The following is a 25,227-nucleotide window of genomic DNA, read 5'->3' on the forward strand; positions in this document are numbered from 1 at the left end:
GCATAGTCTCTGTGAGGCTTTTGAACTGCTCAAGGTGTATCTACTGAAGGCCTTTAATAAATACCTACTTTATTCTTTTAACTCTCTCTGGCCTCTGTTCTAGGTAGCCACTCCAACAGTAAATATCTATTAGATCTAAAGCATACTAAGCTGCGATTATGCTAATTTTTGAAAAAACCCATCACCTATCTACACCTTAAGTTGACCCCCCTTTCAAAAATATCAGTTACTTTTTTCTTTTTTTCTGAACCTGTCTTAATCATATTTAAATGTAAAAATGAACTTTACTAGATCATGACCTCTTGCTCCAAGAAGCACAACCGAAAGACATATCAAACATTGTATTTCTGGTCTGGTATGTGTTAAGATCAAATAATTTTCACAACACAAGCAGTTTCCTAGTTTTGTATGTATTTTTTTATTAAAAATTCCTCCCTAGTACGTTCAAAAAAGGTAACGGCACTGTATAATTTCAAGCTTGCTGTTGAGATTTTTAAATCTGGAATTTCCCAGCAGCACAGAAGAAAGCATGTTCTAGAATAGTTTTCTTGGGACTTTTTTTTAATTGGGTATAATTGGCAAAGTTGGAGTGTGGGGGGAGAGCAGTGTGTGGCTTCACGAGTGACCTCTGTGGGAGAAACCTGTTGACTGCCCTGTACTGGTTAGAGTTGGTTCTAGATAGCTCATCAGCAACCCCATTGCAGGTCAAAGATGAGCCAGTCAGTAAACTTTGTGGTGCCTCTGTGGAAATAAAGCAAGGAAGGGTGGTAAATGCTGAAAAAAAGGAAGAAAAATAACAGCAGAGCAGAAGAAAGAGGAGACAGAAGACCATGCTGGAACAGGAAGAGAGCAGGAGCTGAGGTGCCTGACTCTAAAGGGACTGCTACCAGTACAGGAACCACCACACACTGACCCAAATTTCCTGAGCTGCCTCTTGCCCCATCAAAGAGACTTATGTGTGGTGATGGGATTGGAGAAAGAACAGAAGGAAGGAGAGATTTTGCAGAGGCAATGGATGATGAAGTGGATTGAAAGCTGTCTGAATGGCTGGACCCAGAGAGTGATAATCAGTAGTACAAAGTCTAGTTGGAGGCCAGTAGCTAGTAGTGTATTCCAGGGGTCAATACTGGATCCACTTCTTTTCAACATCTTCATTAATGGCCTGGATGGATGGGGCAGAGTGTACCCTCAGCAAGGGAGGGAGTGACTAATATGCCACAGGGTTGTGCTGCCACCCAGAGGGACCTGGGCAGGCTGGAGAAATGGGCTGACAAAAACCTCATGAAAATCACCTAAGGGAAGTGTCAAGTTCTGCCCCCGAGGAACAACTTCATGTACAAGTACATGCAGGGAGCCACTCATCTGGAAAGCAGCTTTGCAGAAAAGGACCTGGAGATCCTGGTGGGCACTAGGTTGAACATGAGCCAGCAATGTGCCCTTGTGGCAAAGAAGCCTGATGCTATGCTTGGCTGCATTAGGCAAAGTATTGCCAGCAGATCAAGGGAGGTGATCCTTCCCTTATGTTAAGTACTCATGAGGTCGCACACAGAGTACCATGTCCAGTTCTGGGCTCCAGAGTACAGGAGAGATATGGACATACTGGACAGAGCCCAGTGAAGGGCAGCTAAGATGATTAAGGGACTACAGCATCTTGCATCTGAGGAAAGACTGAGAGCTGAGAATGTTTAGCCTGAAGAAAAGAAGACATGGGTAGAAACTTATTATCTATAAATACCTGAAGAGAGGCTGTAATGAAGATGGAGCCAGACTCTTTCCAGTGGTACACAGGGACAGGACCAGAGGGAATGGGCACACAGTGAAACACAGGAGATTCCATCTGAGCATTAGAAAACACTTCTTTACTGTGAGGGTGACCAAGCACTGGGACAGGTTTGCCCAGAGAGATGGTGGAGTCTCTGTCTTTGGCAATATTCAAAATCTGTCTGGACATAGTACTGGACAACTGGCTCTAGGTGGCCCTGCTTTAGCAGGGGAGTTGAACCAGATGCCCTCCAGATGTCCCTTCCAACCTCAACCATTCTGTTATTTTGTGATTTCTGAGGGAGAATGAGCATGCCTTTTTGTTTGTTTCAGTAACAGAATTGGTAATTTGAAGTTTTTAATTGACAACAAATTAAATTAATTTAAATTCCCCAAAAATCAGTAAACCTTTTTGCTCATAACGAATTTATGTTAAGTTTTCCTGTTGTCCTTTTTCAAATATTGTGTCAAACATAACTAAAATTCAGTACAGTTCTTAGGTCTCTGGTATGCATAGATAATGGACATCATCATACCAATATACTTTTTTTTTAGTTCTGTATATCTGAAACTTATCTGGTCTTCAACTTGAATTGTAAAATGTTTGGAGAGTAAGCTGACTTTAAATTTTCTAGGAATTATACCAATAATGAAAATAAGGCTTGGAAAATGTAGTTTGTCTAACGCATCGTACTCAAGAGACAGCTACATCTGTATGATTTGGGATGGTTGTTTGCCTATAGTGTTCCTTAATCTCCTGTATTTTGGGCAGTCATAAGATCTCTGTCTTAATGTTGAAAGAAGATGCAAGGTTTCATAATTGGTTGATTTGCCATCAGTGGAACTGCAGTTATAGGATATTTGATCTGTCAAAATATCCACTGACAGGAGTGTCTTCAAAAAACAGCTTAAGAGAAAATTCTGTCTCTCGCGTGGTACAAATACTTTTCAAAAATCTGACTCTTAAATGCTTTTGGAGTTAGGGAATACACAGGTGTTTGACATATTTGGAAATCATTGAGTACTTATTGCTTGACATTTTGTGAATAGAGGGAGCATTCACAAAAGCTGCCCTCACGTCCCATAGAGTCAACTCTACTAAGGAAAAGGCTTTTTTTAGAAGGGACTCAAGATAGAAATCTCTCTTGGTCCACTGACTGCTGAGGGCACCTCAGGTGACTACTGGCTTATTTTTATTGCTAGTATTTGTGAATGAAATCTCTTTTGATCTTCTATGTGTGTCCTCTGTCCCCCCTCATTTTATAAGTATAAACATACTTTACTGTTAGGTGTCAACCATAAGACAGAGCAAGCAACCTCTCTTCTGGTTTATGTGCTTTCCTAATGACACTGAAATTGGCCGGAAAAAACTTTCTAACACAATTTGAAGCATTAGAAAGCAGGTATTCTTTATCTGAGTAGAACACACAGAGGATCTCTCCTTATTCTGTGTGTACGATGAGACTTTACAACAAAGTATTTATTCATCATCATCATCATACATATTTATTACAGTGTATCTCCTATCTGATACATAAACATCACTTTCCTAGAACTAATTTGCATGCATCTGCCTCCTACTGGAAGTCCTTTTATGGTCCTGGAGGGTCATCAAAAGGGGTGATGTGGTGGTTGTATTCACTGAATGCTTCGATACTAAAGGTGACCTTTCCTTGAACTGTTTCTTTGGGCATGCGCTGTTGCTTCTTGTTACATAACTTGCAAAAAAACCTACCGTAGGCCTCTTTATCTGGTTCTCCATTGGTTTCAGCTATGTTTATCATCCTGTGTGCATAACTTTATATCCTTTTATCTTTTTTTGCCAGTTAGTCTTTAAGCTCTATTCAGAAACTTCAGGGAAACTGTAAATTTCTGTTTTCTGTTATTTATCACTAACAATTCACTTGTTTAAAGTTGGGGAGGAGGGAGGGATTGACTGACTCCTACCCTCAGTTATAGCAGTGTTGGCTTGTATAGAGAGGATGATGAGGCAAATTTAATTCATATGACTAGAGGTGTAGCTGTTAATGTTGGATGAAAAAATATTTTAAATGTTAATGACTTGGGACAGGATTCTTTGGTGTGAATAAACATCCTAGTTGTTAGTCATGCTGAGGCCTCTAACCACAATTCTGGAAGACTGTATGTTTGGGTGGGGGTAGAGCAAGTTTAAATATGAAGCAGGGATGTGGTGGGAGAAAATAGGAAGAACAGGAGCAAGTTTTGTGGGTCAAAACAAAGACAGGGAGGTCACTTGCCAATAAACTGCCATAAGCAAAACAGACAACTTGGGGAATTTAATCACCAGAGGAGTGAGGTTTTGAAAAAGCTTAATTTATTGCCAAGTCATATACATATACATATACATATACATATACATATACATATACATATACATATACATATACATATACGCATACATATATATATATATATATATAATTACTAATTCAAATATTGGGAAACAGAATCAAAACAAACATTTAAAGACTTATGGAGAGCACACTTAGGAAAACACTTTTCCTTCCCCTTTTCCTGGCCTCTGCTTTATTCCAAACTCTTCCCCTTGCCCCTTATGTCTGCAGGTTACACTCAGTCCCTTCAGTGATGCAGTGTGTGTATGTGTAAGTTGTTATGGTCAGCATATCGTAGCTTCTCTGCTGTTCATTCCTTGTCACTTTTTTCTGTTCTGGCATGGGTTCTCTACAGGCTGTAGTCCATTCAGGAATATCTGCTCTGGCATTGGTTCTCTGCAGACTGCAGTTCTTTCAGGAATGTTTGCTCTGCTATGAAGCTCTTTCTGTTCTGACCTTGGTGTTTCCTTTGTTGTTTTTCACTTCTTTTTGTTTCCTTCTCCCATTTTTAAATGTTTCCACAGAGGTGCTGCCAGCTTTGCTGATTGGTTCAGCTTTGGCCTGTGTTGGATTTGTTGCTGAGCAGGCTCGAACTGGGTGTGGCATGTGCAGGGTAGTTCCTAACTTCTTGCCACATACACCAAATGGACTATGAAAGGCAGAGGGAAGTGTCTGTTCTTGTGTGTGCTCTGTTTATCTATAAGATAGACTTCCAGAAAGCCTTGCCTGTACATAAGGGGAAGGATACCCTGCTTTCTGAGATCCTTTTTCCCTTTCTGTGAGTTTTTTTGTTTGTTATTGCCAATATATATATTTGTGCAAAATCTCAGGAAATCCAGGACATTATTAAGTGTTTATGTTGTTGAATTCAGTTCAGGTCAGACATAAAGATTTCTGCAAATTTTTTTCAAGCTAAGAGAAGGAAGATCTATCTCTTGTCCCTGCCAAAAGTTCTCACTCTGAAGTCCTATCTTGGTGCATGTACTTTCCCATTTCTTTTCCGTTTGTGCCACATATACAATAAATAAAATAATTTAGAAGCAAGATTTTAAAATAAAAAATATTATCAAAGTAAGAAATGAATACACTTTTCGTAGGACAAACAAGGTAGGCTAGGGAAAAAAAGGATTTCAAGATGGTCTTAATTCTTAGTGTCTTGGCTTCCTTCTTGCCATATTTTTTCACCCCTGCTAATACAGGACGAGAGCTAAATGTTTGAGGCATTTATTTTGCTTGTCTGTAGAGGCAATTCCTCAAAGTCTATTCACAGACAGTCCTTCCAGTTATATAATCTTTTGAAGTATGATAGCATAAAATTACCTTCTTTCTCTGCTGAATTCTCACATCTGTAAATTATTCTAGGTGCTGGTAAGTGCTACCAAATACTGGTCTGGTTCATAAGGGGAGTGTTGTTTTCCCAAGATGCTAGGTGTTTTGTGTTCTGAAAAAACATTCTAGCAAGAGGGGATAAGCATAGAATACAGGTTGTTTTTGACAGATTTAAAAGAAATTTAAACCAGTTTTGGTAATTTCTGAAGAAAAACTGTTCATAGACTTACAAACTTACGCAGGTGTTCTCTGAAAGTACATTTTTTTACAGCCCAATATACAACTTTTCACCAAATAACTTAAAATGTTTATTCTTCCTCTTAAATATTTCCTTAAGATCTTCTGGTTCTCATTTATTTTCATGGATATGCAAATATGCATTAGTTTCAGAACCAATTCTTTGTACATTTTTCTTCCACTTCTTAAAGCACCAGCAGTATCATGATCACTGTTCTCTGTTTTTTCCTCCCTTTCTTGGAAGGGTTGTCAGTTTTACAACTTTATTTTCCCCCCCATTCATTTTTTCTTTCTTTTTTAATTATACTGGATGTTACTTGTTTCCATGAAAAATCTGAAAGACCTGTATATAAATAGTAAATAACATACAGTGCTATGATGCTGAGGAGTAATCTTTTGTGTGTGTGTGTGTGTGTGTGTGTGTGTGTGTAAAAACCAAACTCACAACACACCAGTATAGTTCTCATTTGCTCTTGCTGATGATTTCAGTGTTAATTACAGCATTTAAATTATCAGTATTACAGGGCTATGATTTCTTTTCTACAGCTGGGCTATTCTTCTACAAGCAACACTTCACTTTAAATAACTGTGTTTCACTGACCTTTCAAATTTATAAATTTATAGAATATTTAGCAGGGCTACTCTCAAGGAGTTTTTCTCCCAGTCAGTGCTCACATCTGGGATTGTCCTGACCCAGATGCAACACCTTGCACTTGGATTTGTTGAAATTCATGCGGTTCTCATGGGCCCAATTCTCAGGTTTGACCAGGTCCCTCTGGTTGGCATCCCTTCCTTCTGTTTTACCAGCTGCACTGCTCAGACTTGTGTCATCTGCAAACTTGCTGAGGGTGCACTCGATCCCACTGTCTATGCCATTGATAAAGATTAAAGAGCACAGGTCCCAAGAAAGAGCCCTGAGGGACATCACTCATCACTGGCCTCCACCTGAGCATAGAGCCATTGACCACAAGTCTCTGGCTGTGTCCATCCAGCAAATTCCTTATCCACTGAATAGTCCATACATCAAATCCATGTCTCTCCAATTTGGAGATAATGATGTCATGTGGGACCGTATCAATCAAAACCGAAATAAAACTATCTATGTGGAGGTGGGGATGTCTTGGGTTTGGTTCTCTTTCTTGCCCGAGATTCAGGTGGTGGTTCAAGAGTCTTTTGCTCTCTGAAGGCCCTGAGCCAGACACGAGAATGAAATGGAGTCTTCAAGGTCTTGTTTTCCTTTGTTTCTTGCATTGCTTATTAATTCTTATCTTACAATGTTCTCTGTGCCCGGCCGAGGTGTTCTGCTGCTCGGACACAGGACGACTCCCCCCTCAATGGGAGGTCACTGTCCTCTTTATACAGATAATTACGTGTATATTATTTACAGTTATGTGCCAATACCTATCACCTATACTAACAGGGTCACTTCTACTTTGACCCAATCTCCTTAAACTACTTTGTGCCACTGTCACATCAGAAGATGGAGACCAGGGGAGAAGAAGAAGAACCAAGGGCACTGCCCTAAATCCATCTTGTTCCCCATTCACCTCCATACTAAGAAGCCTAAAACTACAAATTTTCCACCCTGTGACACACTACAGTACTGTCTGTCACACCTTTGTGACTTGTAATTCTTCTCTCAGTGTTGGAAGCTTTTTCTATGGGGTGAAGTCAAAGACTGTGTCCTCCTGGGCTCTGTGCCAGGGTCTACAGTCCCCCTGTACAAATTCCAAGACCCCCCTGTACAGATCTCAAACCCTCTTGTTCAGGTCCCAGTCCTCTCTGCTGAGGTCTGTGACCTTCCAGGGCGTCCAGAGGAATGCCCTGGAATCCAACAGGGGTGGGAGGAGAAGTCGAGATGAAAGGATAGAAAGGGTAACAATAAAAAGGAATATGGCCTAAAGGCCCAACAGCACTTAAACTTAACAGCATTTTAACAGTATTTAACTTAACTTGTAACTCAAACAATTTAGCAAAGGATTCATATAGGATTTAGTATACCACAACAGTAATTTACTTACAGGCCTAACTTAGAAATCTAAAGTATTTAAGAATCTAGGAGAGCAGCATTTCTCCCACATTTGATATAGCATATGCACACCTTCATGAACACATAAAAAGTCTGTACAATGTACCTTTTAAAATTCCCCTTGAAGGTAGTGAGATACTCACTTCAGATGCCTTTGCATCTTCTCAACTGGTGAAGGGTTGAGCCTTGAGGAATGGGGGTATCAGCCCAGGATCTGTTGTCATTTGCTAGTCCTTGAGTATAGCAAACTTAAGAGTTCGCTGGCTCTGGGAGGCTCCATTTAGAGGAAGGTTGCTGGTTGCAGCTGCTGTGGTCCAGGAGAGCTCAAAAGGTCTCAGTTTGGACTGCTGTTTATAGGCTCGCAAGAGAGTGGGCTTTGGTCATAACAGTGTTTCACCCTGGCCACACTTCAGGTAAGAAACTCTCTTTGGAAGTGAGAGAACAAAAATATGATACCACTTGACTTGTTATTCAGGCAAAAAAAAAAAAAAAAAAATCAAGGCTGTTCATTAAAAAAAACCCACAGGAGCTCATAAGCCAGCACTAGTTCCTGGGAGCAGTGTTTCTGATAAGCTCAAGAGGAGCTGAGCCTATGTGCTGTTCATCAAGCCCGAGGCCTAACAAACATTTATGAGATCATAGTGTGGCCTGGGAGAGGTGGGGGATGCACCACAACAATGAGTAAGGACATAACACTTGCATTCTACTACTTGAAGTTCACTTGCATCTGCCTATGGTGGGTTGTCCTTGACTGGCTGCCAGGTACCTACTAAACCATTCTGTTACTCCCCCTTGTCCACAGGATGGGGAGAAAATAAGATGAAAAACTCATGGGGTGAGATAAAGGCATTTTATTGAAGAAAAGCAAAGGCTGTGCATAGGAGCAAAAAGTTTTATTTTCTACTTTCTATCAGCAGACAATGTCCAGCAACTTCTTAGGAAGTCCTCTCTTAATTTGATATCCTTCTATGATAAGGTCACCCACCTAATGAATGAAGGGAACATGGTGGATGTAGGTTTTCTTGGATTTTAGTAAGGCTTTTGATACTGTCCCTCACAGCATCCTTTTGGACAAGTTGTCCAGCTGTGAGATGAGCAGGTTCATGGTACACTGGGTGAAGAACTGGCTGAAGGGCAGGGCCCAAAGGATTGTAGTTACTGGGGCTACATCAGGCTGGTGACTGGTCACTAGCAGTGTTCCTCAGGGCTCAATTCTAGGGCCAGTTCTGTTCAATATTTTGATCAGTAATCTGGAGGCAGGAGTTGAATGCACCATCAGCAAGTCTGCAGAGGATACCAAACTGGGAAGGGGCTGCTGACTCTCTTGAGGGCCAAGAGGCCTTGCAGAGGTATAAATATATATATAGATAGATAGATTTGAGCATTGGGCAGTCATTAATGGAATGAAAATTAGCAAGAACAAATGCTGGATTCTGCACAAGGGAGAAATATAAATTGGGAGAGGAGTGGCTGGAAAACAGCCCTGCAGGTAAGGATTTGGAGGTGCTGGTTGACACCAGGCTCAACATAACTCAGCAGTGTACCCTGGCAGCCAAGAGGGCAAAATGTGTTCCAGGGTGCATAAAACGCAGCATAACCAGCTGGTCAAAAGAGGTGATTATGCTTCTGTATTTAGCATTGGTGCAGTCTCACCTTAAGTATTGTGTGTGGTTCTGGGCCCCACAATATGCTGGAGTCAGCAGAACTGGCACCCTGGACTTCTGGAAGGCAGACTTTGGCATGTTTAGGAGACTGGTTGAGAGAGTTCCTTGGAAGGCAGTTTTGAAGGGCAAAGGATTCCAGAAAGGGTGGACGTATTTTAAGAAATAAATTTCAAAGGAGCAGTAGCAGGCCATTTCCATGCTGAAAGAAAAGCCAGCATAGAAGACAACTGGCATGGCAGAACAGAGAGCTTTAGCTCAAACTCAGGGAGAAAAAATGAGTTTATCACCTCTGGAAAATGGGACATGCAGCTCAGGACTATAAGGATGTCATGAAGTCATGCAAGGAAAAAATTAGAAGGGCCAAGAATCCCAGCTAGAACTTAATCTGGCCACTGCTGTAAAAGGCAACAAAAATATTTCTACAAATACATCAGCAAGAAAAGCAGGAACAAGGAGAATCTCCATCCTTTTTTGGATGTGGGGGGAAACATAGTAACAAAGGATGAGGAAAAGGCCAAGGTACTGCATGTCTTCTTTGCCTCAATCTTTAGTAAGACCAGTTGTTCTCAGGTGTCTTAGTTTGGAAAGACAGGTGTCTGCCAGGGAAAAGCCAGAGCTTCCCTTGGAATGGAGAATGTAACCCCCTCTCCCTCTGAATTATTATAATTTTGAAATTAAGGGGCTTTCAGGCAAAGATATGGGAAGAGGAATAACAGTTCTTTACTAGGAATATTAAAAATAAAAATGTAGTAGTACAAAAAAAATAAAAAAAAAAAAAACAAACAAAAAAACCACAACACAACACTGACAGAGTCAGAATACAACCTGACACTCTGCTGGTCAGGGTGTTGCTAGCAGTCCAATTTAGTCCTCCTGGAGTGACAGATATGGTTCTGTTGGAGCAGAGATGATCCTGTAGAAGGGTGTAGTTTTCCTCTGAAGGTCCAGTGGTAGTGAGATGGGTCTGGTCTTCCTCTGGGAACCCAGTGGAAACAGGCATTCCTGGTGTTCTGAATCTCAGGTTTTATCCAGGTAGGAATGCTGGGCTCCTCCCGCTGGGTGGAGCATCTCACAATGGGATGATGTAATTTTATCAGTCATGCAGTGAGCCTTAATGGCCCATTAACAGAAGATATCCCTCTGGCAGGAGAATGGGTCCTGGAAGAGATAAAGAACACTGCCCCACCTGGTTTTAACAGCTGGCCCATTAACAGAAGACACCTGCCCCTTCCCCCCTGGAGTCACGTGGAATGGGTCATAGAAGAGAAAAAACACTTCCCCAACCAGTTTCAACAGATAGTAATAGAATACATACTTTTGGTTACATCTTCCATTTCAACCCAAGACATTAGGGCACCCAGTCTCCTGAGCTGGAAGACAGAGACAAGGAGCAGAATAAAGTCCACATAATTCAGGAGGGAATGGTCAGCGGCCTGCAGTGCCACTTAGACCTCCAGAAGTTGATGAGGGTAGATGGGATTTACCCAAGGGTACTGAGGGAGCTGGCCAAAGTGTTTACCAAGCCACTTTCAATCATTTGCCAGCAGTCCTGGTCAACCAGGGAGGTCTCAGGTGACTGGAAATTAGCAAATGTGACACCTATCTATAAGACGGATTGAAAGGGGGATCTGGGGGACAACAGGCCTGTCAGCCTGACCTCAGTGCCGGGGAAGGGCATGGAGCAGATCATCTTGAGTGCCATCATGTGACATGTACAGGACAACCAGGGGATCAGGCCCAGCCAGCATGGGTTTATGAAAGGCAGGACCTGCTTGACAAACCTGATGTCCTTCTATGACAGTGACCTGCTTAGTAGATGGCAGAAAAGCTGTAGATATTGTATATATAGACTTCAGTAAAGCCTTTATCACCATTTCCCACAGCATTCTCCTGGAGAAATTGGCTTCCCATGTTGCCCGGAACGAAGTTAAAACACAAACCAACAAGGAGTCAGTTTATGTCGTGCGTTATTCGGGGCCCGGGGTCCTGGGGACCAACGTCCCAAATCAGGATTCCCAAAGACCCTCATCAAGACTCAGGTTTTTATACCTTTTTACAAAGATTACTTCACCATACTACGTGACAAACAGAAAAATTCTTTGATAAAGCAATGACGTTCAGCTACTAGGTAACAGACTTGTAAAGTAATAAATTCTACATGCTTGTCTTATTTAAAACTATAGGTTAATTACCAAAATTTACCTTCCCCCGTCACTAGACCCCCTCCTAGTAATATTTCAAACTTTATCTTTAAGACGGTTTTCCCTTTCAGCATGTTCTTCATGCTTTGCTAATCCCTTTGATTATTGTTTCCACAGACCCAGCACATTCCCAGGCTACCTTCCCAAGGCCTAGTGCCCTAATGCTAGCCAAGAAGCCTTAGCATAACTACTGCTATATGATTTTCTGATATTTTGGTAACATTTCCCCCCTTTTGAGCATTCTTCAAAAATCTTCTTTGCAAGGATGCTCAATTCTTCAAGTTGTGGTTTCAACATACGGCGGGGGAGCAGTTCTTCTAGAAGTTGGAGCCATTACTTCACTTCGGGTTACTGCTTTCATGATCTTCCGGGTATGAGTTCCTTCCCGGATAATCATTCCCAAAAGGCACCTGTATGAGATTACTACTACAATACTGATTATTACAATCATGATCATATATTGTATCACTGAAGAGATCCAACCAGAGATCTGGATTCCAAATGAGCTAAATAAAGCTCCAACCCAATTATGTTCTGCCTCCTTCTCTACCTCCTGGACTTTTGATTCAATTTGGTCTAATTGGCTAATATCCCTCTCTACTTCGGTAGTCACATTTGGGATGTGTATACAGCAATGGTCATCCTTACCCTTCAAATACCCACACACCCATGTTCCTTGAGTAATATCATATCCAATGCCATACGATTCTGTACTGTCATCCTTGTGGTTGCCTGTAACTGCAAATTAACATCTTTGAATCCTTTTTTTGTGACTGCAGCCAGTCTTTCGGTTTGTCCCATTAACTTATATAACATTTCCCTATTACGATAAGTTGAAATTTGGGCAAACAAAGATTCTAATACCCACCCGAATTTTACTCCTCCTGATGGTTCATGCCACTCATCCTCAGGACCTAACTCATCTCCGGTTTCTCGTCGGGTCCGTCCTTTCATTTCCTCACTTGTTAATTTTGACTGTCTCCAAAATGGACATAAAGTAGGTACCCCTAAGGTTATCTGAGTGACAGGACCATCTGTGGGCATGTGAGTAGTCCATTGTCCGTGTCCCATAATCCAAACTAAATTCCCTGGGCTCCTAACCATTGTATTTTTGCAATCCAATTGATTTGTCCCTTTTAAGGTTCCTTTAATAGTATGGTTATATCCTCGACATTCACATCCCCATTTCAATAATATTAACACCAGGTCTAACCCGATTTGGTGTTCTGGACTATCACATGTAAACACTTGTGTGCAGTTCCAATTCCCTAATTGCTCCTTCCCTTTCCGATGAGCCGAGTCTCCCCTTACGACCCTCCCATGAGTTTGATTTTTCAAACCTTTCCATTCTATACACCATCCTATGTCCCCTAAGTAACTATATGTCTCCAGTAAGCTTGGTCCCCAAATGGCCTGCCAATTTTCCCACTGAACTTTATTTTCTTGACATACCATTTCATAATAATGCTCTACAATAGATTGATCAGTTTTCCGGATCTCATCATATTCACACCATCCCACGTCCTTAAATCTACCTATCTTTGTAAAATCGAATTTGGAAGTGCTTTACAATCTGCACGTTGTCCTGGAGTTGACCACTGTTTCCGAACCACCGTCAGCCGTTCTACCGTTTTAGTTCGATTGTGTAATTCATTCCTACATTCCCGGGTCCCGTTCTTTACCATGGTTGGCATATTCGTCACAGGGATTACTCCCCATGGTATAGGATCTCCAGCAGCGTGTGGTAAAGGTAGACAAGCCGTAATGGTTGTTACATTCTGAATTTGACCAAAATCCCTTATGAGTCCTACCACCAAATTTTCCTGATCAGCACTTCTGACTAAATGGTCAATTTCTGGTGTTTGTCTAGTCACTCTTGTCTCCGTCTCCCAGATAGACACGGTTATTGTCCCCATCCCCCACCATTCATCATGGGCTATCCAACAAATGTAATTTCCTTCATCTACCCCCCCCTGCACATCCTTGATAGTCAGAGTCAACAACTCCGGTCTTTCCTGTAGTTTGTATTTTTCCCCAGAAACCAAATTTCTCTTGAACCACCATCCATAATCCGAAAACTTTCTTCCCGATTCCAATTTACAACTGAGAATGACATCTCTCCCTCTGACAGCTTTATAGACACTATGTTGAGGGCGTATCCCTACATTTGTATGTGGTCTGGCTTCCACTTTCCTTAACCCATAATTTCCATTAGTCCCACCGGATACTACACACAAATATTGTCCTTCTGTTTCCCCTATTCGAGGATTAGTAATATTCAACCATCCCTTTCCTGTCATTCCTTCCAACCACCAGCTTGTCTCTTTTGTTTGACTTTCCCATCCTTGTTCTTGATTCCGTTTCCACCATTTGACCTGTATCTTCCACCTACAAATCTTTTCTAACCTGAACGTACAGCTTATCCGCAACGGAGGGCCATCCCATATATCTACTCGGGTACTTACGGGTATTACTGATATTGGGTAATCTCCGACCGCTGCCTCATCCTCAGCCAAAACCTTTACTTCAAAATCCCCATATGCAAAACTGTTTCTTATCCAAACGATACAAGCAAATTGACCACCTTGATGTCTCTGAATGCCAGGTATTTGAAGGGTAGTATTTCCTCTTTGCTGATTCTCGTCCCAAAATTTTGTGACTCCGTCCTTTATTACCTCTCCTGATCGTCTCCATCCGGCAATTATGTCAGTGAATCCAGCTCCCTGATTGTCAGAAAATAGACACGTTAATTTCAGAGTAGCATTTTCAGGTATTACCACTAAAGGCTCAGGAACATCCACTACCACAAAAGCATTTGACAGATATGCAATATACAAAAACAGTTATCAGTGTTTTGCTCTGAACACCATTCGGGTAGCAGATAGTGGTTGCACCTCCCATTTCGACGGGGCCTTCTTTACGCGGGTATAGTGTATCCAGCTGTCGATCCCTTCGACCTTCACTGCGGTGTAAGTTGTCATTATCACCTGGTGAGGACCGTCCCATGTTTCTTTTAATGGCTCAGCGTTCCAATTCTTCACATACACCTGATCTCCGGGAACAATGTCGTGAACAGGATTTTCCAACGGCAATGGGCGGTTCCACTGCAGAGCTCCTCGGATGGCTGTAAGAGTTTTGTTTAGTGACAGCACATAGTTCATCAACACTTGATCTCCTACCAAATGAGGGTTTCCCTGATAGGTGGATGCATGGTAAGGTTTGCCATACAGAATCTCGTATGGGCTTACACCAACTTTCTCCCTCGGTTTGATTCTTATTCTTAGTAGGGCCAGTGGTAAAGCTTGTGGCCACTGGATTTTGGCTTCCTGGCATATTTTCTTGATCTGCCCTTTTAGTGTCTGATTCATCCTCTCTACCTGTCCACTCGATTGAGGCCTCCACGGAGTATGTAAGTTCCACATGATTCCCAGCATCCTAGCTATCTCCTGCACAATTCCTGCCACAAAATGAGGACCCCTGTCCGATGATAGTCCTAATGGCACCCCAAATCTAGGGATTATTTCTCTCAATAACGTTTTAACTACTTCTTTAGCCTGATTTGTTCTGCAAGGGAAAGCTTCTGGCCATCCCGAAAAGGTACACACATAAACCAACAAATATTTATACCCCTGTGCTTTAGGTAACTCAGAAAAGTCTACTTGCCAATAGTCTCCAGGCTGTGGTCCAATTTGTATTTTACCCATTTGCACCTGTTTTCTTACCACCGGATTGTTCTTAATACACAAAGGGTACATAGCATTGATGCTTTTAGCCATTGTTAGCATCTGGTTAGAGATTATCTCATTTTTCAAGAATTTTGTCAGCGCCTCTGCTCCCCAATGGCATTTATTATGTTCTATTTCCAAAACTGTTTTCATGATCCTCTGAGGCAGTACCACCTGTCCAGTAGAAGTTACATACCATCCTCTTAAATTTTTCCGAGCTTGAACAAATGCTGCCAATTTTTCATCATCTGGCGAGTAGAGGGGTCGTTGATCCATAAACGGTGTGGCTGAATTGATCCGTGTGGGCAGTAATACCAACTGAGTCCATACCTCTCGGGCTGCCTGCTTGGCCGTCCGGTCTGCCAACTGGTTCCCTTGGAATGCTTTCCCTTCCTCGTTTCGGTGTCCTCTCACATGCATCACCGCAACAGCCTGTGGCTTATGGATAGCTTCTAAAAGAGCTTTTACTTCTTCCCGGTGTTTAATTAATGATCCTTGGGAATTCAGCAGGCCCCTCTCTTTCCAAAGGGCACCATGTACATGTACCACCCCAAAGGCGTATTTAGAATCTGTCCATATGTTTACCCTCTTCCCTTGACTTAATATGAGAGCACGTGTTAGGGCCCAGACTTCAGCCTTCTGGGCCGAGGTCCCAGGAGGCAAAACTTTGGCCTCTATCACTTGTTGTAAGGTGACCACCGCATACCCAGCATACCTGGTTCCATTCTCCGCAAAGCTTGATCCGTCCGTGAACAGTTCCCAATGGGGATTCTCCAAGGGCTCATCTTTTAAGTCCTTTCGGCTGGCATATACTTGCTCAATGACTTCCACACAGTCATGTGCCAGTTCTCCAGTTTCCTCTTCTGCTCTTAAGAATTCTGCTGGATTGAGATGATTAGTCGATTTTAATTCAATATCATCCTGCTCTCTCAGCAATGCCTGGTATTTTAACATCCGGCTCGAGGATAACCAATGCCCCCCTTTTTGTTCTAAAACAGTCAACACCATATGGGGAACGTATACCTCCATTTTTCTTCCAAGAGTTAATTTCCTGGCTTCCTGTATCAATAGTACCGTTGCGGCCACTGCTCTCAAGCATCCTGGCCATCCAGCACTAACTGAGTCCAATTGTTTGGAAAAGTATCCTACCGGGCGTTTCCATGATCCCAATTTTTGGGTGAGCACTCCCAATGCCAATTTCTGCCTCTCGGTCACATAGAGTTGAAAATCTTTATTGAGGTCAGGCAATCCCAGTGCCGGAGCTTCTCTCAGTGCCTGTTTGAGGGCCTGGAATGCTTTTTCCTCAATCTTGCCCCATTTCAGTTCGGGATTTTTCACGGCCTCGTAGAGAGGTTTGGCCTTTAATCCAAAATCAGGGATCCACAACCTGCACCACCCCACCATTCCCAAGAATGACCTCAATTCTTGATGATTTCGTGGGGTCGGGATAGCACAGATAGTCTGAATTCGATTGACCCCCAACTTACGCACTCCTTGAGAAATTTCACATCCTAAGTAGATAACTTGTGGTCTTACCAGTTGCGCTTTTTCTTTGGACACCCGGTATCCAGCCTGACCTAGCATGTTCAGCAGATCGATGGTCAACTTCAAACAAATCTCCTTATCTGCAGTAGCAAGAAAAATATCATCTACATATTGCAAAATCACAAATGAGAAAGGTGACTCCTTTACCTGTGTTGTCTTCCATTCTTCTAATTCCTGAGCCAATTGATTCCCAAATATAGTAGGTGAGTTTTTGAATCCTTGAGGCAGGCGACACCAAGTGAGTTGTTTCTTCCTCCCTGTCTCTGGGTCTTCCCACTCGAAAGCAAAATATTTCCTGCTTTGAAATGCTAAAGGGATGCAGAAGAACGCGTCCTTTAAATCAATTACTGAGAACCACTGAAATTTTTCTGACAGATGTTAACAAGGTATAAGGATTAGCCACCACTGGATGAATGTCCTTAGTGATATTATTAATGGCCCTTAGATCCTGGACTAACCTATACTTACCATTTGGTTTTCTTACTGGGAAAATGGGAGTATTAAACTCAGATTCACATTCCTGCAAAATACCTATGGTCAGGAATTGGGATATCATCGGGGCCACTCCTTTCTTTGCTTCCAATTTTAAAGGGTATTGCTTTATTCTTACCGGGCTGGCTCCTTCTTTTAATTCCACTACTACTGGTTGTGCAGCCTTAGATTTTCCCGGGATACCTGTTTCCCATACCCAGGGGACCACAGCCAACTCTATTTCTTTGGGGACTTCTACTGACTCCACTTCCCTAACCAAAAACAATTTAGATATGTTTTCTTCTGGTATTTCTAATTTCGCCCTTCCTTTTTCAAATGTTATTTTTGCTTGCAACACAGACAGCAAGTCCCTTCCTAATAAAGATTCAGGGCTATTGGGCATATACAAAAACTGGTGGTCAAATTCTTTCCCCCCAAATTTAATGTCCACAGGTCGCAAAAATGGTCGTTCTTCTATTTGACCTGTTACCCCAACCACTTGGATTTTAGAATCACTTAATGGCCCGACTTGTGTGTTTATAGCTGGGTATGTGGCTCCCATATCTACCTGAAATTCCAGTGGTTCCCCCTCTATTTCCAGAATCACCTTTAAATCCCGGTCTAGTCAGCTTTGATTCTGATAGCTTCCCATCATAAAGGCTTGAGCGACACCTTGCGGTCCTCTTTGGAAAGGACTCCCGTCACTCAGTTGGCCCGGACTCCCCATGGACACCACCCCCGTTATCTCCCATACCTCCATTAAGGGGGCATTCATTTTTCCAATGTCCCCGATTTTTGCATAGGGCACACTGGTCAAATCCCAGTCTCGATCGTCCCCCAGTCTGCCCTGCCATTCCAAATCCCCCTCTCCCACCATTTGCCACCATACCCACTCCTCCTCTGCCCCTACCGCGGCCTCTTCCTCTCCCTCGGAAAGTTCCTTCAGCAGCTTGCTGCAACACAGCCAACATGCTAGCTTGCTGTCTTTTAGCAGTTTCCTTTTCACGATTATTATACACCTTCCACGCCACTTCCAACAATTTCTCCAAATTCCGAGTTTCTTCCCCTTCCAACTTTTGTAATTTCTTCCTTATATCCTCCTGTGACTGTCCCATGAATATCAATGCCAGCTGTAACTTCCCTGATTCCTCCTCTACTTCTAAATTAGTAAATCGCCTAGCAACCTCTTTCAACCGTTCCAGGAAAGCCGATGGGGACTCGTTCTTTTCCTGCCGCACCGAATACAACTTTGACCAATTTAATGTTTTTGGGATCCCCGCCCGTACCCCTTCAATCAATAATTCCTGGTAAGCCTTCAACCTCTGGTATCCTCCGGTCGAATTGGGATCCCACTCCGGATCCTCCCTGGGCACTAAATCATTTAAAGTGCCATCTGCTACTCGCAATCGTAGCATTTCCCGAGCCTTTTCAGACATTACTCTAAATACCATTTCTTTCTCAGTGGAGTCCATAACTGTATCTAACAATACCTGCAAATCATTCCAGTCAGGGTTTTGAGTCTTTATAACCATTTTTACCACTCGTGCAACCCGATCCGGGTCCTCGCGATACGAACCAGCTGATTGTTTCCAAATCATTAAATCATTTGGGGAAAAGGGCACCTTTACCATTATCCTGTCCCCCTGCGGTCCCACCGCTTCTCGCAAAGGAGCCATCAAAGAGGGTTGTACCATCCTCCCCCCTTTCCCTCCTACCCGACCTCTCCTGGTCCTTTCCGATAAAGGAGTTCTAGGCTTTTCCTTTTCCCTCATTTTCTCCCTACCGTCCTCTTCCTCTGAATCCCCCTCGTCTGAAGATTCCAGAGGAGGAGCACTGGGTGCTACCAGCATTGAAACATCCTCCTCAGGTTCTTTAAATGTGACAGAACAGCACTTACAATTTTCCCTGCTTTTACAACCTAAACATTTGTCATCTGCAGTAACGTTCAACACCAACAAACCACACTCTTTCTGCCACTCCGGCTTTCCTTGCAAATAATAAAACAAATCCAAATACGGTATCTCATCCCATTTCTCATTATTCCGCAAAAAGTGCATCAAAGGAGTAATAATATCAGAATTCAAGGTACCGTTCCGGGGCCATTGCATTCCCCCAGTCTCATATTGTGGCCAAACATAATTACAATAGTCCATTAATTTCTTTTTGCGCAGTTCTTGCCCAAAATTACCCACTTTCCAATTTTTCAGCAAGCATCCGAGCGGAGAATCATCGGGGATCTCCATACCTACGGACGCCAATGCTTTGAAATTTTTAAACGGCATCATGACGCACTTAATCGACAAACACTCACTCACAATTTTATTATCTCACTCACACAACTTGATTATTCCACCAATTCCACCAATTCTTGCCTTTTCTCGTCACTGCGAGCGGCAAGTGCTGGTCCTGCACAGCTTCCTTGCCGTGTCTTACGGCCAGCGCCTAGGCTTTTACCACAACCACAGACGTCTTTTTACCCAGCCCTGCGGGAATTACTCTCCCGTCTTATAGGGCGACACCTTTATCAGAGGAATAAAGCACTTGTCGGGCTTACCTCACAGTCGTCCGTCAGGCGCGGGGTCGGGCACGGGTTGATGTCTCCCCAGAAATCACCTGGTCCCTGCGTGGAGTTGATCAGCTCGCAAACCGCCCCAGCAGCCTTCGGAGTCCTGCCGCGGTCGCCAGAAAACTGTTGCCCGGAACAAAGTGAAAACACAAACTAACAAGGAGTCAGTTTATGTCGTGCGTTATTCGGGGCCCGGGGTCCTGGGGACCAACGTCCCAAATCAGGATTCCCAAAGACCCTCATCAAGACTCAGGTTTTTATATCTTTTTACAAAGATTACTTCACCATACTACGTGACAAACAGAAAAATTCTTTGATAAAGCAATGACGTTCAGCTACTAGGTAACAGACTTGTAAAGTAATAAATTCTACATGCTTGTCTTGTTTAAAACTATAGGTTAATTACCAAAATTTACCTTCCCCCGTCACTAGACCCCCTCCTAGTAATATTTCAAACTTTATCTTTAAGACGGTTTTCCCTTTCAGCATGTTCTTCATGCTTTGCTAATCCCTTTGATTATTGTTTCCACAGACCCAGCACATTCCCAGGCTACCTTCCCAAGGCCTAGTGCCCTAATGCTAGCCAAGAAGCCTTAGCATAACTACTGCTATATGATTTTCTGATATTTTGGTAACACCCATGGCTTGGACAGGTGAACTCTTCACTGGCTAAAAAACTGGCTGGACGGCTGGACCCACAGAGTGGTGGTGAATGGAGTTACAACTGGCTGGCAGTCAGTCATGAGTGATGTTCCCCAGGGCTCAGTATTGGGGACAGTTCTGTTTAACATCTTAATTGATGACCTGGTGTCATTGTTTAGGGCAACCTGGCTGGTGAAGGGTCTGGAGCACACGTCCTATGAGGAGCAGCTGAGGAAGCTGGGGTTGTTTAGCCTGGAGCAAAGGAGGCTCAGGGGAGACCCTATGACCCTCTACAACTACCTGAAAGTTTGTTTTAGCCAGGTTAGGGTCAGTCTCTTCTCCCAGATAACTAGCAATTGGACAAGAGGACACAGTCTTAAGATATGCTAGGGGATGTTTAGGTTGGACATATGGAAGAAATTCTTCACAGAAAGGGTGATTGAGCATTGGAATGGGCTGCCCAGGGATGTGGTGGAGTCACTGTCCCTGGATGTGTTTAAGAAAAGACTGGATGTGGCACTTAGTGTCATGGTCCAGTTTACATGGTGATGTTAGGTCATAGGTTGGACTCGATGATCTCAAAGGTCTTTTCCAACCAAATTGATTCTGTTTTACCCCATCTAGCAGCCAAGCCCCATGCAGCTGCTTGCTCCCTCTTGCACCAGCAGGATCGGGGAGACAATTGGAAGGTTACAAGCTAGAAAACTCGTGGGTTGAGATAAAGACAGTTTAATAGGGAAAGCAAAAGCTGTGCACGGAAGCAAAGCAAACCAAGAAATTAATTCACTGCCATCTCATGGAACATGCCTGCGAAACATGGGAGCACAGGGATTCCACCCCTTATTCCATACCATTTACGTTATGCTCAGGTCTATTATGAATGGAGAGGGGAGAGCTTAGACAAATCCCTGTCTTTCCAGGTTTCTGGCAGTAGTCAGTGGCTTTATTGAGGCAGCCAGCACCCCAAAACCCACTCTCAGTTCTTAATAATGTCTGATCAAGCCTATTACAACATGAATTATTTATTTGAATAGGCCAAGGAAACAGACATGACTTAAACAGATTACTTACTACACAGGATAATACGAAAGAGCTACTGGTAGATAAAAAATACGGTGCATGATAATAATAATAAAGGTACCTTATGTTACAGCTAGTGAAGGAATAGTATAGATTAGGAGTCAATGTCACTTACCAATGAATGATAGCAGTGTGCAGAGAATCTCCTAATTTCTCTCAATCCCTGGAAAGTAGCTCAATGTCAATGTCTTAACATTGAGAACTCTCCACAGACTCAGAGAGTGTATAAGAGATTTCTGATTTCATGAAAGTCATAGTGGTTTTTTATAGTTGTAAAAATGCTTATGTTCTGCAGTCACTAATTTTAAGTTTTCCTTTCTCACCATTCTAGACAGGATGTGTATTGCTGGCTAAGGAAGTTCTCAGCCAAGATAATTCATCACATGACAAATCATTCTGGCCTAACCTAGCCATATGTTATGGGTAAATAAGCTTTTACTGTATCAGGGGTGAAAGGACCTGCTACATGGTCCTACCCTATCCAATACAACTTCATAACCCAACACCCCCTTCCCATTCTTTGATATACTACACAGATATTGTTCCCTTAGTCTATGGACCACCCCTGCAAAATGTCCATAAAATGTCCACAAAATGTCTGTTGAATTCGTCTTGTTCATGACTTTGGGCTCCATCTGTTCTGGTGGTCACTTGGGGCAGGAGAGGTGTTGTGCTGCTTGGAGTTACTGGGCAATTCAGGTCCGGTCACTGCTGCACCTGCACTGCTTCTTGTAAGGCTTTTCTTCCATTAGTTTGGGTAGTTCCTGCTGTAGTAATTCCTGTAAGATCCAACTCACATCGTGGCTTACAACAATTTAGAGGCATATTGTCTTGGTTTGAAAGACAGGTGTCAGCTAAGGAAGGCAGGAGCCTCCATTGGAATAGAAAATATGACCCTCTCCCCTCCAAATTATTATAATTTTGAAATTAAGGGGGCTTCAGGCAAAAATATGAGAAAAGGAATAACAGTTCTGTATATATGTGTATGTATAACGAGGAAAACAACAACAATGGTAACAACAACAAAGAATACAAAACACAATAAACAGTCTCTTCCCGCTATTTAAGCACTTTCCCCTTTGGTGTAGGGGCGCTGGTGACTCCCCAGCCGGGCAGGGTGGGTGCGATGACTCCCCCTCGGCTGCAGGGGACGATGTGGCGCAGGTTCGTCAGTCTTTTTCGACATGGAGGATGTGAGACGCAACTGGCAGGAACGGATGGAGGAGGGATTTCCTTTACGAACCCCTAGGAGCAGCTGATCCTGGTGCCCCCTCTGGGGAGCAAAAGGAGCTGTAGCAGGAACCTCAGGAGAAGCAAACTGGAACGGCAGGATCTCCCAGTAGGCAGAGGGTGAAAAGCTAAAGTGTAGCACAAACCTAGAGAAATGGTGGAGGTACAGTGGGGGTTGGGCAGTAGCAGTCTGGCTCCTGAACGCACTAAAAGGCTCTTCGGGATGTTCTCATGGGCGCTGGCTGGTTCTTTGGATCCGGGCTGTGCGGAGGGTGTGGGGGGCAGCCCCCCGGTGGGAAACGAGGGCGGTCCTGGGCCCTGGCGGGACACGCACTGGCTCTGGGCTTCCCTACAACAGAGCAGCAAAAGAAGCCCAGCCGGCAAGCTCAATCACAGTGATGAAGCAAACCTCCCCCCCCACCCCCCCCAAAAAAACCCAAAAAAACAAAACCAAAAAGAAGCAGGCAAAACCCACAGAAGCAGCAGGATCCCTGGTTAGAGATACAGGCTGCGTGTGTCTAGTTTAACAGCCCACCGAAAAGGAAGGAACTGCCCCTCTTCCCGTCCCCAACTCTCCCCGGAAACCCCAGCCAGGCTCTCATCGCTAAAGTACCAGAGCCATGGGGGAGGGGGGAGGAGAGGGGGCAGCCCCTGGAAACAACACAAAACAAAACAGAACAGAACTCCAAAAAATTATGTAGGATAATGAACCATCCCCAAAACACATATCCATTACAATCTCCAACCTGGTTCTTTTGGGGACAGGTTATAGGGTTTGACATTGCAGTCATCTCCTCCCCTTGTCCCTAGCCTGGCTGCAACAAGGGGTTCCTGTGATAGTCCACCATTAGTATAGTCACATCCTAGTCCTCCATGGACTGCAGGGGAACAGCTGCTTTACCATGATCTGCACCATGGGCTGCAAGGGAATCTTTGCTTCCTCTGCTCCAGTGTGGGATCCCACCCATGGGACATAGTCCTCCTTTAACTTCTTCAGTGTGGGGCCTTTTTACAGGCTGCACTTCTTGATGAACTTCTCCAGCATGTATCCCCTGTGACATCACAAGTCCTGCCAGCAAACCTGCTCCAGCACAGGCTTCTCAGTGGGTCTCATCTTCCTTCAGGCATCCACCTGCTACAGTATGGGCTCCTTCACAGGCTGCAGGTAGATCTCTGCTCCATCATGGACTCATCACATGTCATAGTCCCTTCAACTTAAGTTCACACTGGAGTTCCAACCTGTCTGGTACAGCAACAGTGCCCTGGCCATCTGCCAGCCCAGGCACATCGCCATGGCTGTTATCAAAATGTTCCCAGGCACAACTCAGTAAGGTGATAAACAGTACAGCACTACAGCAAGCAGCAAAAGCAAAAAGCAACTACTAACAAGCACAAGATTTTAATATGCAATCAAGAAAATAAGTCCAAATGCAAGTTCAGGAGCCTGCTCATTGCTCCCTAAACAGCACTAACAGATATAAATTCAATCTAGCACAACCCCATCAAACCTGTTGTTATCTTGAATCCTTTGAGCTCCACATTTGGTGCCAAAAAGGACTGATGTGATTTAACCGCAGTCAGCAATTAAGTACCATGCAGCTTATCACTCACTCCCCCACCAGTGGCATTGGGGAGAGAATCAGAAGTGTAAAAGCTGGAGAACTCAGTGGGTTAAGACAGTTTAATAGGGAAATCAAAGCCATACATACAAGCAAAGCAAAACAAGGAATTGATTCACTGCCTCCCATGGACAGGCACAGGCCCCATCACACATAATGGTTATTTGAGGAGACAAACACCATCACTCCAAACCTCCCCCCCTCCCTCCTCACCCCCTTCATCCTTCTTCCCCCACTTTATATACTGAGCATGATGTTTTATGGTCTGGAATATCCCTTTGGTCAGTTTGGGTCACCTGTCCTAGCTGTGTCTCTTCCCAGCATCCCATGTACCTCCAACTTCCTTACCAATATGGCAGTACAAAAAGCAGGAAAGGCCTTGGCTCTGTGTAAGCCCTGCTAAGCAATTGTTACATGAGGGTTGTGGGTTGGAGACAGGCACACGACACAGTACACACTGAGGGTCATCAGCAAACAACCTGTTTTATTTTTCAGAACTTTCTTATATAGTGGGTTCAAAACTCCCGGGTCCAGACAACTGATTGGTCTGGGTTTTAACATTGCCCAGCTCCCTGACCAGTGATATGTCTGTCCTCTGGACTGAACATGATTGGCTGAGGTCCCTGTATGTGTTCACTTACAGACTTGTTTATCGAACTAGGAGAGCCAAATTTGTTTTCTTATGGCCAGATTTATCTGTCCAGCTACAGACTAGTCTACTGTGACAAGCAATAGCAAAACCATCTTTATAATATCAACTCTGTGTTCAGCAGA

General features: G+C 43.5%; 1 protein-coding gene and 1 long non-coding RNA gene across 2 annotated transcripts in view; one reads left to right on the forward strand and one right to left on the reverse strand.

The window, feature by feature from the left end:
- Positions 1 to 25,227, forward strand: part of LOC136373339 (spindlin-Z-like) — a 145,535-nt gene that overhangs the window by 4,523 nt on the left and 115,785 nt on the right. The gene's annotated exons all lie outside the window — the stretch shown is intronic.
- Positions 10,165 to 24,085, reverse strand: LOC136373256 (uncharacterized). The gene is made up of 3 exons (XR_010745604.1): positions 23,736 to 24,085; positions 10,690 to 10,744; positions 10,165 to 10,532 (listed from the first exon to the last, which is right to left on the reverse strand). It is a non-coding gene; the product is annotated as an uncharacterized lncRNA (long non-coding RNA).

Source organism: Sylvia atricapilla, chromosome W, assembly GCF_009819655.1.
Source record: "Sylvia atricapilla isolate bSylAtr1 chromosome W, bSylAtr1.pri, whole genome shotgun sequence".
NCBI lineage: Eukaryota > Metazoa > Chordata > Aves > Passeriformes > Sylviidae > Sylvia > Sylvia atricapilla.